At 37.6% G+C, this 12988-nt stretch overlaps 1 protein-coding gene across 1 annotated transcript in view; it reads left to right on the plus strand.

The window, feature by feature from the left end:
* The window catches only part of tiam2b (TIAM Rac1 associated GEF 2b), a 60381-nt gene that overhangs the window by 23267 nt on the left and 24126 nt on the right, over positions 1 to 12988 (plus strand). Inside the window, exons 2-3 of the mRNA XM_088001731.1 lie at positions 3899 to 3960; positions 12128 to 12219. The gene's annotated coding sequence lies outside the window, so the exon portion shown is untranslated. The remainder of the gene's footprint in view (positions 1 to 3898; positions 3961 to 12127; positions 12220 to 12988) is intronic.

Raw genomic sequence — 12988 nt, forward strand, 5'->3', positions numbered from 1 at the left:
ACTGCAATTACTGTGAATGAGCTACAGATATGAATCGCGGTACTAAATGAGACGACAAATAGCCCTCTCATACGCTTCAAACGGTTTTCGAATACGTATCACGGTTCCCGAATGGAAAGGAGTTGTTCGGACAGCTTTTTGGAGTGAAACTGGCTGGCTCAAACACATAGAATTGTTTCTCCCCCTGTCTGGAGAAACACAGGGGGAGGCTTGGTCACTATAGCAACAGAACACAGACAAAAGCCAGACTGCTCCTTAGGACTACAAAAACGCCATCTTTGTAGTTCTAAACACGATGGAACACTTTACTACAGAGGCCTGAGCAGAAGGTCGGAAGGTCAACATGGTGGAACCCTCAATCATTACAAAGTAGGGCTGAGCTGGCAGTTAAGAAGTACATAATGGTGGAACTCTGAGTTATTACAGAAAGAAGGTGAGCAGAAAGTTATAACTACAGACAGGGCAGAATGTTCTGGGCGTTATATATAAACTGGTTTAACCCAACCACTGTTAGACATGGGATTAGTGTGGCCATTTAAAATGAAGCTTACTGAAAATTTCAAAATAAAAGCCTGAATATTCCTCTCAGGCCTTTATTATGTTTTTCTCTCAGGTTAGTGCAGAGAGAACTACAGATTTAAATCGTGGTTCCATCGGAGACAAGAAATTGCCCTCTTATATGCTTCAAAAAGTTTTCGGATTGCTCTTATGGATGCTGAACAGTAAGCCGCTTTGATCAGAAAATCTAACTGCTTCAAAGAGTTGCTGCACTCCTCTCATGCTAGTGCAACGCCGTAGGCGTTGCAATAATATTAAGCTTTTTTCGCATTTTTTTTCCTCAGGATAGTGAACTGCCTTGCGCAGCAAGGCAGTTCATTAACATTAGCACAAGATTGTGCACAACATTAGCACAAACTTTAGCATTTTACTGCCCCCACTAGTGCACTGCCTTGCGTAGCAAGGCAGTGCACATCCTAACATCCTAACATCCTACATGAATATTAGTCTTCACGCTAATATTAGCATTTTGGCTTATGCATTAATTTCAACATACTGAATGGTACAGGTGCAGTTTAGTCAACATGTTTCTGACTCACCACAGGTTATTGACTACATTGAAGCTTTCTTTAGCATTAATGCTAATTTTTTGCATCAGAACGCTTGATTAAAAACCGACGGGCACACTTTGGCATGCCCCTTAAAATTTCTGCGGAATTTTCTAGTTGGGGCCTGCCATAAGCAATGCATAGGGAGAGCAGTGACTGACCTGCGAAGCAGGTCAGTCACTGCCTCCATGCATTGCATGGCAGGCACCTATTGTTCTACACCCAATAGAATGTCTCTTTATTTATTTATATCTTTATTTTTCTTCCATTACCGTTAATGCGGCTCGTACCGCTGCGTGTACCCCCACAAAAGTGGTATCAAATCGTGCGGCTCGATGCCGAGAAGGGAGCTATTACTTTTAGTGGGATTCTGTGTAAAAATGAGGACATAAATTAAAAAAAACGAAAAAACTTTAATCTGAGGAACTCGCAGCATCACTAAGATTTCTCTCTGAAACACACACACAGGACAGTGGAGGTCAGACTCCAAAACTCTTTTTAACTCCCCCTCACAGGCACAAATAGCAGCCTATTGATGTCAAACTTGGTCATGACATAGATACACATGCCTGCTCCTGTAAAATGTTTTCAAAATTTTCCTAGGGCTTATAGTTTTTTGTCAGGGTCTTGTAGACCGACGTTAAGTGTCTCACAAGTATAGAAACCAGCCTGTCTGAAAGAGAGTGCCAGCCCAGGTGCAGATCATTAATTACCATAGCAACGGGCTCTAGACAGAGGCAGTGAGTATTCCCACAGCGCTGAATCAGATCTCACAATGCATTGTGGGAAGAATACATATTTCGTGTGACTATTCATGTTTTGCTTACATAAAATTATTACTTGTCTGAATTTTTGAGTGTAAATTAAAATCTTTACTAAGAAAATTGAAATAGTTTTTAGAAATTAACTATTACCAACTTTCTTCATGTTTTTATTTTGGACCATGAGTAAGAACCACATGTGCGAAGCTTATAGTCGTCGGTCTCAGATTGAATTTCACTGACTTGGGGTTTATATCTTGTTTCCCAATGGTGACTCATATTGTCATAATACACCTGACAATATTTACAGTTATTGTGTTCTAGTGGTGGGATAAGTATGTCAGACATGCTTTTATTTTTTTTCACGGCTAATTTGAAACGCTGGGTTTAAAGCGGAGGGCACACTTGGCAGGCCCCTTAAAATTTCTGCGGAATTTTCTAGTTATTATAACATCTTCTTCCATTACCGTTAATGCGGCTCGTACCGCTGCGAGAAACCCCACAAAAGTGGTATCAAAACGTGCGGCTCGATCCCGACATTGGAGCTATTACTTTTATTGGGATTCTGTGTAAAAATGACGACATAAATTGAGAAAAACGAAAAAACGTGAGTCTGAGGAACTCGCAGCATCACTAAGATTTCTCTCTGAAACACACACACAGGACAGTGGAGGTCTGACTCCAAAACTCTGTTTAACTCCCCCTCACAGGCACAAATAGAGGCCTATTGATCTCAAAGTTGGTCATGACATAGATACACATGCCTGCTCCTGTAAAATGTTTTCAAAATTTTCCTAGGGCTTATGGTTTTTTGTCAGGGTCCTGGAGACCGACGCTGGGTGTCTCACAAGTATAGAAACCAGGGAGAGAGCCAGCCCAGGTGCAGATCATTAATTACCATAGCAACGGGTCCTAGACAGGAGTAGTCACAGCGCTGAATCAGATCTCACAATGCATTGTGGGAAGAATACATATTTCCTGTGACTATTCATGTTTTGCTTACATAAAATTATTACTGATCTGAATTTTTGAATGTTAATTAGAATCCTTAGTATGAAAATTGATCTTTTTTTTAGAAATTAACAATTACCAACTTTATTCATGTTTTTTTTTATTATTTTGGAACCATGAGTGAGAACAACACGTGCGAAGCTTATAGTCGTCGGTCTCGGATTGAATTTCACTGACTTGGGGTTTTTACCCTGCTTTTCAATGGTAACTCATATTGTCATAATACAATATTTACAGTTACTGTGTTGTGGTGGGGTAAGCATGTCAGATATGCATATATCTATTTTTCACGGCAAACTTGAAAAGCTGGGTTTAAAGTGATAGGTGCAGTTGGCAGGCCCCTTAAAATTTCTGCAGGAATTTTCTAGTTATTAGCTATTTTTCTCTCAAAAATCTTGCAGAAAATTGTATATTGAAATTTTCCAGTCTGGGTTAAAGAACCATCACAGCACAGAGTCCAAGGGGTTTTTAATTATATATTCTCTGCAACAGATAGTGGTCACTGTGTTTTGGTTTCCTTCGATGCAGTGGGGCCCTCATATTCTCTCCCAGAAGGCATCTGGGGCCTGAATAGACTGAATGACAGCAGACACTCGCCTCCTGTTTTGTGTGTCCATGTTCCTTCAGCACTGAGGGAATCCTGCATCAGTTCTGCTGTCAGAGACCCATTGATGCTTTTTCTGGTCATTTACCCTGAGCTGAGGCCTCCAGCGGTCTCTGAGGGGCCTCCAGGGGCCCCTATAACTCAGTCTGAGAGCTGTGTGTTTCTGCATCAGCAGGGGTTCATTTATTTAGTCTTTTTTGTGGTAGAAGTGAAGATAAATCTGTTTCATGTTTTCTGCAGCTGTCCAAGCTTTTTAAAATGTACATAATCATAGATGTGGTCTTTGCGGCAGATCTTTCATGCATTATGATCTTTAAACATGCAACCAGAGAGATGTGGCTTCATTCTGCCTGTAGATGGACTAGACAGATAAATGATACGGAAACTTAATTAAACTGACTCTCTCCTCCTAACAGGGAAGGATTTGAAGCAGAAATCCTGGACGGAGGTTCAGACTCTCTGATCAGCAGAGCTTCATGTAGGTTTGTTTTCCTTTTTGATTTAGTTTTCCTGTTAATTGTTTCATTTGGAGCAAATGTTCAGTGATCTGCTCCATCTAGTTTGGGTTAGATATGAGATTTTATAAAGGTATGGTTATGGAAGTGGAGCAATAATTATTTATACCACTGTTGAATTCAGATTTAAAATTATTTTAATCAACACAAAAGTTTAATTCTGACAGGAAATGAGATATTTATTGCTCAAAAGATCAAAAACAAAAGCAAAAATAGTGCCAGTTCAAATAAATATTTGATCTGTTTTATAGGGGATAAATTGTCATGTTAATTATTGTCTATATTTATCTCAGTAATTAAATGTTTCTTTGGTGACGACCCACCAAGGAATGCCTCCTTACCATCACCCTAATCTTGAGCCCCCTTCAACAGATGCTCTTTCAGATTCTCTAGGTTTGTATAAATAATTAGTATTTCAATATTAAAATAAATGCATTTAAAAATGCTAACTTGGTCCGAAATCAGAACAAACTGAGCTGCTAGTGCTCCAAAATGTATGTTACTAAAATGTTGGTCATTAATTTTGTGAAGTTTTTATATAATTAATCCAGTTATAAACATTTATAGCCATTCATAAACATTTTATGAAACAATGATTTACTTTGTAAGCATTCCTCTAAGCTAATCACTCCCACAGGGAGGACTGAAGGGCTAAAATTAGTTAAAACAATTTAACTAGGAGCCTGATTTTCCCCTAAAACTAAATAATTAAGAGAAATGTCAATTTCATGTCAAAACATCAACAGTTTTTAATTATATCTTACTGCACTTGAAATAAGGCAAAACTAACTTACAAGTAACTTTTTAGTGAGATATAAGAATTTATTTGAAGTAAATAATGTTATAATTCTGACAGTTTACTTAACAAAACAGTTTTTCCGTTACAAGTGAAATAATCTGCCAGTGGATCTAGTAGCTTTGATCAATATTCAATAATTATTGATCTAAAACTAGTTCCTACATGTTGCTGAAAAATTACATGTAAGTTAAAACAAAGTTATGATATTTGCACCAGAAACGAGACATAAATTCTTGGTAAGATTTTCTGTTTTTGCAGTGAACATGTTGAATATAACAACTGACGATTTGTCAATGGAAATCTTGGCTTTGTCTAAAATATTTAATAGATCTTTGTCTTGTTTTTGAGACGCTGTTTGACTTTTTTGTTGGTTTTTTCCATCATTTTTCTCATACATTTTTCTAAAACTGTTAATATTGGTGTTGGGAAGCTGTTTTATATTAAATACATTAGATCTGTTTGGTTTTAGTGTTCATTCAGTGAAACCAACGTGGTGTTTTTACTTGTTTTATCATACTGGTCCCTTCCTCGTTTCATTAACAAGATAATATCTGCAGGTTTTCTCTCATTATTCGATCATCCTGTTTATAAGTGGATTTAAGCCAACCATCGGGGATCAGAGGGTGTTAAAGTTTCCTGCACATGTGTGAACAGATGAAGCTGATCTGACTGTAATCAGATTTATTGGTGACCTGTAGATAACCTCAGCTGGTTAAGGTAAACTGTGTTTAATCCAGGACCAGATCTGATTATTCCCCCGGCCAGCAGACTGTTTGATAGGATTACAGACGATCGATTCAATGGAGCAGCCAAGCTCCATTGTTTTATTTTTGATCATTTGATAATTTTTGATGTCTTGCTTGTGTGTTTTAGAACATGTAGAGTTTTTCTCAAACAAATCTGACCAAATGTCTGATTCACAGAAATGTTTGGCAGTTTGTTGACCTGAGAGTTTTTGGACCTGAAGCTTTGTGCTCCATCTTGTGTTGAAGAACTTGAAGGAGTTTTTGTTTTGTTGTTTTTTTAACTCAAAGTAATGGAAGAATTTATGTGAGTCATTTTCATTTGATGCCAAAGTTCAATTTCAGGAATGCATTTTTCAGAGTTCTTGGTTGGTTATTGAAAGTTAAAGTATAAATGGAAAAGTAGCGGTTGTTAGTATTTAAATATTTAAACTACAAATGGACGGACGGACGGACGGACGGACGGACGGACGGACGGACGGAGTCTGTATGAGTCCATATGTATTTCCAACCTCATCCAGGCCACGACTTCTTCTTTGTCGTCCATTGTCATCCAGACTGAGCAGCTCCTCTATCTCCTCCTCCTGTTCCTCCTCCATCAGCAGCTCCTCCTCTCTAAAAGCTTCCTCAGTGTTCTGCAGAACCTTCCACCAAACAGGAAGCAGCGACCGCGATCCCACCCATGCCCTCCCACCCCCTCCCCAGCCCCACCTGGAGAGCAGCACTCCACCCGTCTGCCCAGCGGTGGCACAAGGAGTCCAGTCATCTCAACAGGAAGCTCACTTCCTCTTCCCTCCTCCATCCAGGCTCACTTCCTCTGCTGAGAGGAACGCTACTCCTCCTCCTCCCCCTCCACCTTATCCAAATCTCTATGTACTTTCCCATGAAGAGGAGGAGGAGGAAGAGCACAGCTCCAGCTCTGTATATAATATTCAATCCCAGATACAGAAAACTCACCAGCACATCAATGTTCATCTGGTTCATGTTCTTCCTGCTGTTAGCAGATGATCGGGACTTCCTGTTTCCTGTTTCTCTCAGCTCTAACTCAACTGGTGATGTTTAATGTTGGATAACTTCACCAGATATTCAGAGCCGTTCTGATTTTGTGATTTATTTAATAATGGAAATAATTTCAGTTTTTGGTTTTCCTCTAGGGTTGATTGATTATCTCTCAGTTCCAGAGCTCAGATTATCTTCCTCGGCTCAGATTATTTCTATCCTGCCGTCTTTTATGGAAACATTTGATCAATTTAGTATCATTTCATCACAGCCACTTTTCTGGAGAGCTGAAGATTAAATTGGAAAACAATAATATACTGATAGGAAAACCTGGAAAAACCTGGAAAATATGGAGTTTCTTTCTTTTTCTTCCTTTCCTTCCAGGCTTTTTTCATAGGTTTATTTTTTGTCCTAGGTTCAACTATAAATATCTGATATAGATACAGATTACTTTTTGTTTCATTGTATTTGAGAAAGTCATGAAGACTTCATCCTTTTTAATTTTTATTCAGTGTTTGCCCAGGTTTTTATTTGACTAAATAGTCTGAGATATAAACAAGAGGAACAAACTGCTGGATTTATTATTGCAATGAATGTTGAAGAAAAGTCTAAGCGTTCATATTTCAGGTTTTTTTCTTTTTGTTCCTCAAGTTTTGTTGCACATAATTAACCATCCTCAGACTTTCTGTGTCGCCATAAACTGAAGCCAAGTCACAGATGTTGGTGACTTTAACCAGGGCGTGTTGAAGTTAGTCTGAAGTCAGAGCATAAGAGGATCAGCTGGTCGTTTGTCTCTGGGGGAACAGGTGGCAATCTCCTCAGCTGCATTAATATGTTTGATTCAGATCCGATGAATTCTTTCATTCTGCTGCTGGGCCGAACCGGGGAGGTGATGAGGAGGAGGAGGGTTTTTGTCTGTGAAGAATGGAGAGGGGCTTGGCCATGGCGGGGCGTCCTGCGAGCCGGCAGATGGTCGATGGGTTGAGCAGACAAAAGTGAGCTGCAGAGTTTTTCCTTTTAAAGCTGAAGAGACAAACACAAAGCGTCAGACTGAGTGGGGGTCAGTCTGAGGCATCAGCATCCAAGAAATGACAAATATTCTGCAGCTCTATTTCTAAAACATTACAAAATAATCTTCTTTAAAAACAATAAACTCCATGTTTAACTATCATAAGCAGAGGCGGGTAGAGTAGCCAAACATTGTACACAAGTAAGAGTTTTAATACTTCAACATGTTTTTAGCAGTCCAAGAAATTACTCGAGTTAGAATATTTGGTAAAAAGTACTGAGTAACTAACCAAATTGTTAATCATTTAATGTTTAAAAATTACATCGTTAGACTGACTAAAATGTGAAGTTAAGCGAAATTTTAGTATTTTAAGCACCAAAGGGACAATAATTCATATAGTACAGTGATTCTTGAGAATAGGGACAAAATGGGTTTTAATTTTCCCATATTTTTTTTTTATTATTTCTCAACCTTATGTATGCAAATATGACAAATAATGTTTAGAAAATATGAAGATGCTAAGGTACAGGCTCCCAGATGCGAATTTTTTTTTTTAAATTACATTTTTAATCGACCTGACCCAAAACTTTGTCATCACCATCTGACAAAAATAAATCTAAAATGATTTTTAAAATACCCCATTAGTGATATTTTTACTCAATTTACAGACAAATGCTTCTCAAGAAATAAAATAAATATTATTTAAAACAAAAAACAAGAAAAAGTCCATCTGATGGAGTTGACACAGAACTGAAGGTGGTGACAAACTAGTGAGTAAAATGAAAAACTTGGTACATGTGAAGTAATGCAATTCATGTAAAATACATTAAAATGAATTAGTTGCACAATTAAGTGAGATTTGACAACAATTTCCCTGAAAGAGTCAGAAAAACTCTGACGGAGTTGACATCTGACGGAGTTGACGAAAAGCCAAACTACCTCAATTTATATGATGTTATTCTGAAGGAGGCCATATTGTAGCTCGTCAGGTCCATGAAATCTTTACATTATACCAAAATTAAGCTTTTATTTCGCAAAATTTCATCAAAGTTTTGTAAATTGTCAGTTATGGAGTTGACACATCATGGTTGTGACCAACTTAGGAATAAAACAGAAGAAAAAACTAAAGAATAACTTAAGCTAACCGGAGCTAACTAGCCCTCCTAGCAAAGGAAGAGAAAAGACAACGTCATGGGGTCCTCAGAAGTTCTGGTGCCCCCCAATAATGCCTGATTTTTTTACATTCTTTTCATTTCTGACGGTGTTGACAAAAACTAAAGACAAATTTCAACTGAGTTGGAAAATATCTAAAACTTATTTTTAATTCAATTTATCGATACTTTTATAATTATTTATATGACTACTTATACTTAATTGTCATAATATATAATTTTAGTATTTCTTTAATTGTTTTAAACTATAAGAATGTATTGAGTTCTGCTCCTGGACAAGGGCTTTTACAGGCATCATCCACCGACTACAATGTTTAAAATAAAAAAATATTCAGCAAAAAAAAGAAAAATATACATTGTTGTGCTCACATGACCCAGGTTAGTTTAGTTAGATATTTGAAAAAAAAATATTTTGTGTATATTTTATTCAAATTTCATGCTTTATCCATAGGACCTGTTTTGTCCCTATTCTCAAGAATCACTGAGTAACAAAAGTAACAAAAGATAACAAAATCAGGCAAAAGAAAATGTTTCCAAATCGGTTTAATAAAAACTTATGACTTAACAAAAACTGCAGGTGTTTGTCTGTCTGGTGAATTTTTGGTTAAAAAATTCTTCATAACAAAATGACTCAAGTAAAAGTAAAAAGTTCAGAGTGATTAAAAATACTCCTAAAAGTACATTAGAAAAACAGTTTCTCAAGTAACTGTAATTGAGTAAATGTATTTAGTTTCTACCCAACTTTGATCATAAGGACCAGCAGGAGACGTCTTTGTGTAGCGAGGAGCAGCAAATCGCCTGCAGCAAGTTATTACTTTTCAAAGTCATTGGCTAGTTCTCTCTAGAAATGTCAAATTGTTGTTTCAAAGAGCCGATTTCTCCAAACAGAAATCATCTGAAGAAGATTGTTTCTAAATTCAGTGTTTACAGCAGTAAAGGTCATTTACACAATACTCCAGCTTTGAGTTTTATGAAAATGTCATAAATTTCACTCTGGGGTCCAACAGTTCTTTGTTTTTTCAGAAACAGGTTTGTCAGCTGATTTCCTTGCAGGATATTTTAGTTTTTTGGAAAGTTATCTGAAACTCCTGAAAGTTATTTGTAAGTTCGTTTTTTCTTATTTCAAGGATACTAAGATTTTTGCACTAGAAACTAAACAAAAATTACTTGGTAAGATTTAGTGTTGATGCAGTGCAGTCTTAAAGGAATTGGTGCTGAGATATAAATGGATAATCTGCACCAAAGTTAGTTATTTTATTTTGTTTTTTTATTTTGTTTTTTTTTTGCAGGACAAAGAGGTGATTTGGTGGGAAAGATTCCTGAAAATTTATTAAAAACTATGAAAAGTTTTTCCGTATAAGCAACCATGTAGTTTTGCTTCATCAGGCCTGTTGTGTTCAAAGTTTCAGGCTCCTCAAAGATTGATATCGATGAAAAGGTTGAGACTCTCAGACCTCGCAGTCAAATCCAAACTGAAGCCATGTTTTCTTTTTGTGGAAATAGATCTAATCCTCAATATTTGGACATTTATTTACATCAGGTCAACGCCTTTTCCGGAAAACAAAAATAGGACAAAATTCTCAAACTGTTGAAAACCTTGACATGTGTTTGTAGAGAGAATAAAGCACAATAAACAGATACTATTCCATGTAGCTTCATGCTCTTAATGCCAGAACAGCATTAAATGTTGGGAAGAGGGAAAAACTTCGCTGAAGCGAGGAATGCAGGAAAACCTCTGTCAGATTATTGATGGACATTAGAAGCTGAAACTGTGTGAGACAAACTCCTCCTCTAATTAAACCTCCTCTTGGAGTCACAGCTGTCCAGGGTTCAGCCCGCTTCTTTCAGGAGAGGTCAGAGGTCGGCGATGCGTTCGGGGGTCAGTGGCTCGTCTTCCTCCCTCTTCCTCCGTTGGGACAGGATGGGCGCTGCCCGGCTCTTACGCACTGAACCTTGAGTTTGTCGGAACCTCTGACCCGTTAGCGGAAATGAATGTTCAGAGTTTTTATTGCTCTGCAGAAGAATTGAGTAATGATTTCTGATCATGTCAAAGATTGTTGGCTTAAGCACAGCAGGAAATCCTGTTCTGTTTGCTCAGAGTAGAAAAATGGATCCCTCTTTACAACAAGGCTCAACAAGGTCCCTCTAAAAATGCTTATAGATGCATATTTTAATAGTTCAAACACCAAATACACCCTAATATACATTAATATGTAAACGTGAAACTGTTTTAGCACTACTAAAACATCATCTACAGTTTTCCTCATCTGCACTCTTGGGGTTTCATCCAATCAGCATAAAGGAAAATAAATGCTGCTCTTGGATTGGCTGCTTTGTAAATGTCAGCCAATAGTTTGTCAAGTGGCATTGCAGCCTAATATTTCAGATTCCAGAGTTGCATTTTCTTTATGGAACCATTTAGATATGCTCTTTCAAAAAATCTGCAAATTTGTCATAAATAATTTTGCGTCACTTTCCCCAGAAAAATCTGTGAATGCAGAACTCAGAATAGGCAGAGATCCACAGTGCGGTTATATTTCTGCAGAACAGTTCATTGAAAAATGATTGAGAGTTTGGAGTGATGCTTTGAGAGTTGGAAGTTCAAATCCAACTGGTTGATGCCTTGCTGCCTCGTATAGTTGTCAGTAAGACACTTAGTCTTTTGTTTAGTCTTTGCAGTTTTCATTTTTCATTTTTCTCCTTTTTTCTTCCTCTTTTCTGGCTTTTTTCTCTTTTTTTAGATTTTCTCTCTTTTCTTCCTTTTTTTCTCTTTTCCATTTTTGTCTTAAAAAAGGGGAAACGTTTTAATTTCTAAGCTGAAAAGTATCATTTAGTGATTTGTTTTGTGTTAAAAAATAAATCCAATGAGAGACAAATTATTTTTACAGAGTTTTTTTTTACATTATCAGATGATGCAACATGTCATAAAGGCTTTATGTTTAATCTAAGTGTGAATAAGTATTTACTGGAGTTCAGTAAATGGACTTGGTTCTGTCCAGTTGGGTTTTTATCCTCCTCAGGCTGTCAGAGCTCCCTTCTGCTTTATGCATCTTAATATTTTTCAGTAAACATTCAGAGGGAGCTGTAACATCTCAGCGACACCTTGTAGCTGATGATTAACTGGACTCCGTTGTTCTGAACGGTTGAGCAGCTGCAGCCAGATGAGCTCAGCCTGCAGATTTCATGTTTGACAGGAAAAAAGGAGCAGAGGGAAAGAAAACCAGGCGAAAATTGCTCAGCATTCCAGAAAACCAAAATAAACAGGAGGAGGACAAGGTCTGGTTTCAGAAACAGAAACGTCATGGAAGAGAAGGAGCGAGGGAAGGAGGAGGGGAAGGGGTTCGTACAAAAGGAAAGTCTGTGTGTTGGAGCTCACAAAGCCCCTCCCTCCCTCTGTTCTCCCAACAGATGAGCAGAAAGAGGGAGAGAGAGAGAGAGAGGAGCTGGAAGGACGCAGAGGAGGACGGAGCATGAAGAGGCAGCTGCAGATCTGAAAACCGGTAAAAATCCTGCATCATTTTACACTGAGAAGCAGAAAGTTTTGGTTTCATTTTATCAACAGAAGAGATCCTGGTTCTGGATAAAACTGATTTCAGGTCATTTAGGTCATTTCTGCTCATTTCAGGGAGAGAGAGCTGGATGTTAAACGGAGCAGGTGGAATTACTGCAGCAGAGTTTAAGACGTTTCATTGGTCGGTGAAATAATCAGTAAATGTTCAAAAGGGTAACAGAAAAATCTGAATTTGATCAGGAATCTAATGTCAGCATTTCTGATTTCATCTTGAATAGTTCAGTTAAAATTAGTCAAACTTTGAAGTTTAAAGTTATTGCAGCTTTTTAATCTCTTGAAGTTTCTGTTGCTGTTTACTTGTTCATGATGAGTTCAGATACTTTATAAATAGTCTTATCAGCCTGATTTCATCACCATGGGTTCCTGCAATTTAACATTTAATAAAATGTTTTACCCTTAACAAAAATCTGAAAAGTGTGGCGTGCATTTGGGGTAAAGCATTTTAGAACCACGTTTCTATACAGTCACAGCTGCAGGTTTTTTGGAGGAAATCTACAACAGGTTCTGCAGCGACCACCTTCCACTCACCTCTTCCCAGAAGAAATGCATCTTCTCCATATTATGATGCTGCCACCATCATGCTTAACATTGGGGGTGGGGATGATTTAGTTAATTTTCCTTTGGGATTAATAAGGTATTTTTGAATGTCAGTTTGAATTTTTTTGTTTGTTTTTTGTTTTGTTTTTTTGCTTTTTCTG

The sequence above is a fragment of the Poecilia mexicana genome, unplaced genomic scaffold (genome assembly GCF_051168715.1).
Source record: "Poecilia mexicana isolate PSO_F unplaced genomic scaffold, ASM5116871v1 scaffold_21, whole genome shotgun sequence".
NCBI classification, from domain to species: domain Eukaryota; kingdom Metazoa; phylum Chordata; class Actinopteri; order Cyprinodontiformes; family Poeciliidae; genus Poecilia; species Poecilia mexicana.